We start from the raw sequence: 6000 nt of genomic DNA on the forward strand, positions 1-6000 counted from the left end.
AGTCGTTCCGATGCGTCCATGTCGTGGCCAAATCGATAATTCGATTTGAGCCCTCGTATAGCATTTGGGTCTCTCGATGTGATTCCGCATTCCAGTCCCTTTGGGCACTGCTTGAGCCGCATCCCAGGGGGTTCCCTTCCCAATAATCTGCCTCGCAACCCGATTGCTATGCGGTGAGGCTCCTCGGCCGCCTCGGAACTATCTGTGTATCAGACGCATCGCGGGATAAGGGGTTGGCAACGGTAGTCGCCCCAAGCGCGTCCGATGCTTGGACCATTCCGAGGCGGCCCTGAAGCCTCTTCCGTCTAGCCGTTGGGTCCTTCTCGCCGCATCCCTTGCCTTGCACCCCGATTGCTATGCGGTGAGGCTCCTCGGCCGCCTTGGAACTATCTGTGTATCAGACGCATTGCGGGATAAGGGGTTGTCACTGGTAGTCGCCCCAAGCGCGTCCGATGCTTGGACCATTCCGAGGCGGCCCTGAAGCCTCTTCCGTCTAGCCGTTGGGTCCTTCTCGCCGCATCCCTCGACTCGCACCCCGATTGCTATGCGGTGAGGCTCCTCGGCCGCCTTGGAACTATCTGTGTATCGGACGCGTCGCGGGATAAGGGGTTGTCACTGGTAGTCGCCCCAAGCGCGTCCGATGCTTGGACCATTCCGAGGCGGCCCTGAAGCCTCTTCCGTCTAGCCGTTGGGTCCTTCTCGCCGCATCCCTCGCCTCGCACCCCGCTTGCTATGCGGTGAGGCTCCTCGGCCGCCTTGGAACTATCTGTGTATCGGACGCGTCGCGGGATAAGGGGTTGTCACTGGTAGTCGCCCCAAGCGCGTGCGATGCATGGACCATTCCCAGGCGGCCCTGAAGCCTCTTCCGTCTAGCCGTTGGGTCCTTCTCGCCGCATCCCTCGCCTCGCACCCCGATTGCTATGCGGTGAGGCTCCTCGGCCGCCTTGGAACTATCTGTGTATCGGACGCGTCGCGGGATAAGGGGTTGTCACTGGTAGTCGCCCCAAGCGCGTCCGATGCTTGGACCATTCCGAGGCGGCCCTGAAGCCTCTTCCGTCTAGCCGTTGGGTCCTTCTCGCCGCATCCCTCGCCTCGCACCCCGATTGCTATGCGGTGAGGCTCCTCGGCCGCCTTGGAACTATCTGTGTATCGGACGCGTCGCGGGATAAGGGGTTGTCACTGGTAGTCGCCCCAAGCGCGTCCGATGCTTGGACCATTCCGAGGCGGCCCTGAAGCCTCTTCCGTCTAGCCGTTGGGTCCTTCTCGCCGCATCCCTCGCCTCGCACCCCGATTGCTATGCGGTGAGGCTCCTCGGCCGCCTTGGAACTATCTGTGTATCGGACGCGTCGCGGGATAAGGGGTTGTCACTGGTAGTCGCCCCAAGCGCGTCCGATGCTTGGACCATTCCGAGGCGGCCCTGAAGCCTCTTCCGTCTAGCCGTTGGGTCCTTCTCGCCGCATCCCTCGCCTCGCACCCCGATTGCTATGCGGTGAGGCTCCTCGGCCGCCTTGGAACTATCTGTGTATCGGACGCATCGCGGGATAAGGGGTTGTCACTGGTAGTCGCCCCAAGCGCGTCCGATGCTTGGACCATTCCGAGGCGGCCCTGAAGCCTCTTCCGTCTAGCCGTTGGGTCCTTCTCGCCGCATCCCTCGCCTCGCACCCCGATTGCTATGCGGTGAGGCTCCTCGGCCGCCTTGGAACTATCTGTGTATCGGACGCGTCGCGGGATAAGGGGTTGTCACTGGTAGTCGCCCCAAGCGCGTCCGATGCTTGGACCATTCCGAGGCGGCCCTGAAGCCTCTTCCGTCTAGCCGTTGGGTCCTTCTCGCCGCATCCCTCGCCTCGCACCCCGATTGCTATGCGGTGAGGCTCCTCGGCCGCCTTGGAACTATCTGTGTATCGGACGCGTCGCGGGATAAGGGGTTGTCACTGGTAGTCGCCCCAAGCGCGTCCGATGCTTGGACCATTCCGAGGCGGACCTGAAGCCTCTTCCGTCTAGCCGTTGGGTCCTTCTCGCCGCATCCCTCGCCTCGCACCCCGATTGCTATGCGGTGAGGCTCCTCGGCCGCCTTGGAACTATCTGTGTATCGGACGCGTCGCGGGATAAGGGGTTGTCACTGGTAGTCGCCCCAAGCGCGTCCGATGCTTGGACCATTCCGAGGCGGCCCTGAAGCCTCTTCCGTCTAGCCGTTGGGTCCTTCTTGCCGCATCCCTCGCCTCGCACCCCGATTGCTATGCGGTGAGGCTCCTCGGCCGCCTTGGAACTATCTGTGTATCGGACGCGTCGCGGGATAAGGGGTTGTCACTGGTAGTCGCCCCAAGCGCGTCCGATGCTTGGACCATTCCGAGGCGGCCCTGAAGCCTCTTCCGTCTAGCCGTTGGGTCCTTCTCGCCGCATCCCTCGCCTCGCACCCCGATTGCTATGCGGTGAGGCTCCTCGGCCGCCTTGGAACTATCTGTGTATCGGACGCATCGCGGGATAAGGGGTTGTCACTGGTAGTCGCCCCAAGCGCGTCCGATGCTTGGACCATTCCGAGGCGGCCCTGAAGCCTCTTCCGTCTAGCCGTTGGGTCCTTCTCGCCGCATCCCTCGCCTCGCACCCCGATTGCTATGCGGTGAGGCTCCTCGGCCGCCTTGGAACTATCTGTGTATCGGACGCGTCGCGGGATAAGGGGTTGTCACTGGTAGTCGCCCCAAGCGCGTCCGATGCTTGGACCATTCCGAGGCGGACCTGAAGCCTCTTCCGTCTAGCCGTTGGGTCCTTCTCGCCGCATCCCTCGCCTCGCACCCCGATTGCTATGCGGTGAGGCTCCTCGGCCGCCTTGGAACTATCTGTGTATCGGACGCGTCGCGGGATAAGGGGTTGTCACTGGTAGTCGCCCCAAGCGCGTCCGATGCTTGGACCATTCCGAGGCGGCCCTGAAGCCTCTGCCGTCTAGCCGTTGGGTCCTTCTCGCCGCATCCCTCGCCTCGCACCCCGATTGCTATGCGGTGAGGCTCCTCGGCCGCCTTGGAACTATCTGTGTATCGGACGCGTCGCGGGATAAGGGGTTGTCACTGGTAGTCGCCCCAAGCGCGTCCGATGCTTGGACCATTCCGAGGCGGACCTGAAGCCTCTTCCCTCTAGCCGTTGGGGCTTTCTCGCCGCATCCCTCGCCTCGCACCCCGATTGCTATTCGGTGAGGCTCCTCGGCCGCCTTGGAACTATCTGTGTATCGGACGCATCGCGGGATAAGGGGTTGGCAGTGGTAGTCGCCCCAAGCGCGTCCGATGCTTGGACCATTCCGAGGCGGCCCTGCAGCCTCTTCCGTCTAGCCGTTGGGGCCATCTCGCTGCATCCCCCACCTCGCACCACGATTGCTATGCGGTGAGGCTCCTTGGCCGCCTCGGAACTATCTGTGTATCGGACGCATCGCGGGATAAGGGGTTGTCACTGGTAGTCGCCCCAAGCGCGTCCGATGCTTGGACTATTCCGAGGCGGCCCTACAGCCTCTTCCGTCTAGCCGTTGGGGCCATCTCGCCGCATCCCCCAGCTCCTCGGCCGCCTCGGAACTATCTGTGTATCGGACGCATCGCGGGATAAGGGGTTGGCAGTGGTAGTCGCCCCAAGCGCGTTCGATGCTTGGACTATTCCGAGGCGGCCCCGCAGCCTCTTCCGTCTACCCTTTGGGGCCATCTCGCCGCATCCCTCGCCTCGCACCCCGATTGCTATGCGGTGAGGCTCCTCGGCCGCCTGGGAACTATCTTCGTATCGGATGCATCGCGGGATAAGGGGTTGTCACTGGTAGTCGCCCCAAGCGCGTCCGATGCTTGGACTATTCCGAGGCGGCCCTGTGGCCTCTTCCGTCTAGCCGTTGGGGCCATCTCGCCGCATCCCTCACCTCGCACCCCCATTGCTATGCGGTGAGGCTCCTCGGCCGCCTTGGAACTGTCTTCGTATCGGAAGCATCGCGGGATAAGGGGTTGTCACTGGTAGTCGCCCCAAGCGCGTCCGATGCTTGGACTATTCCGAGGCGGCCCTGCAGCCTCTTCCGTCTAGCCGTTGGGGCCATCTCGCCGCATCCCCCACCTCGCACCCGGATTGCTATGCGGTGAGGCTCCTCGGCCGCCTTGGAACTATCTTCGTATCGGACGCATCGCGGGATAAGGGGTTGTCACTGGTAGTCGCCCCAAGCGCGTCCGATGCTTGGACTATTCCGACGCGGCCCTGTGGCCTCTTCCGTCTAGCCGTTGGGGCCATCTCGCCGCATCCCCCACCTCGCACCCCGATTGCTATGCGGTGAGGCTCCTCGGCCGCCTTGGAACCATCTTCGTATCGGACGCATCGCGGGATGAGGGGTTGTCACTGGTAGTCGCCCCAAGCGCGTCCGATGCTTGGACCATTCCGAGGCGGCCCTGAAGCCTCTTCCGTCTAGCCGTTGGGGCCTTCCCGCCCCATCCCTCGCCTCGCACCCCCGATTGCTATGCGGTGAGGCTCCTCGGCCGCCTTGGAACCATCTGTGTATCGGACGCATCGCGGGATAAGGGGTTGGCACTGGTAGTCGCCCCAAGCGCGTCCGATGCTTGGAGCATTCCGAGGTGGCCCTGAAGCCTCTTCCGTCTAGCCGTTGGGGCCTTCCCGCCCCATCCCTCGCCTCGCACCCCGATTGATATGCGGTGAGGCTCCTCGGCCGCCTTGGAACTATCTGTGTATCGGACGCATCGCGGGATAAGGGGTTGGCACTGGTAGTCGTCCCAATCGCGTCCGATGCTTGGACCATTCCGAGGCGGCCCTGCAGCCTCTTCCGTTTAGCCGTCGGGGCCTTCCCGCCGCATCCCTCGCCTCGCATCCCGATTCCTATGCGGTGAGTCTTCTCGGCCGCCGCGGAACTATACCTGTTATTGCTACTGCATCCTTCGGCTGGTAACCTCCTCTGCCGCCTTGGAACGTTCTCTTTGTCGGACGCGTCGCGGGATAAGGGGTTGGCACTGGTAGTCGCCCCAAGCGCGCCCGATGCATAGACCGCTCCGAGTTGACCTTGCTTTCAGCCTCTCACATGCATAGACCTCTCTGAGTCGACCCTGCAGCCTCTCACGTTTAGCCTTTGGAATCTCGCCTCACAACATGATTGCTATCCTTGATGCATCCCTTGCCTCGAGCCCTGATTGCTTTCTTGGCTGCATCCCTCCTCTCCTCACAGCCCGGTTGTCATCACTGCTTCATCCGTCGCTTCATGCATTCTGGCTGCTGGGCCCTTCCCACCGCACACCTCGATTGCTATCTCTTCTGCATCACACACCCCGATTGCTATCTCTGCTACATCCCTCGGCTCTCACTTCTGCATCCTTCGCCTCCCACCTCGATTGCTATCAATGCTGCATCCGTAACCTCACACCCCGATTGCTATGCGGGGAGGCTCCTTGGCCGCCTTGGAAATTTCTGTGTGTCGGACGCACCGCGGGATAAGGGGTTGGCACTGGTAGTCGCCCCAAGTGCGCCCGATTCTTAGACCGCTTCGAGGTGACCTCGTAGCCTCTTTCGTCCAGGCTTCCTGCCTTCAACGCCCTTTTTACACCTCGATTGCTATGCGCGGGCTCGTTGGCGTCTATCACCTCTCTGCGAAGAGTGGCACGATGATTGTTGGGGTAAATCGTAGCAGTCCGATCTCTGGCCTTGGGCCATTGTGAGGGCTGATCGATTTCCTGTGCGCATCTCGTGTTCGCCCAGTAACAGACTCGACGACTTGTAATCGGTCTTGTTCCCGATTGTTCCTGGAGGTAGTCTTCGGAACTCTTGGATTTGACCTGTCACTCGAACTGTCCTCTTCCGAGGATGCTTGTGTGTGTGTGCTTGTGCCATTTCCTTGGCGGTATTAACGAGATATTAAAGAGCGGAGTGAGCGCCTCGCCCAGCTATGTTTGGGGCTCTCACTCCCTTACCCGGTGTGCGACCGCTTTGCACGTAGGTTGCGGAGCATCGCGACTCTTTCGATGTTTGGCGGTTGTCTTCCGGTGATGC

This window comes from Cryptomeria japonica, unplaced genomic scaffold (assembly GCF_030272615.1).
Source record: "Cryptomeria japonica unplaced genomic scaffold, Sugi_1.0 HiC_scaffold_192, whole genome shotgun sequence".
In the NCBI taxonomy this organism is placed as follows: Eukaryota; Viridiplantae; Streptophyta; class Pinopsida; order Cupressales; family Cupressaceae; genus Cryptomeria; species Cryptomeria japonica.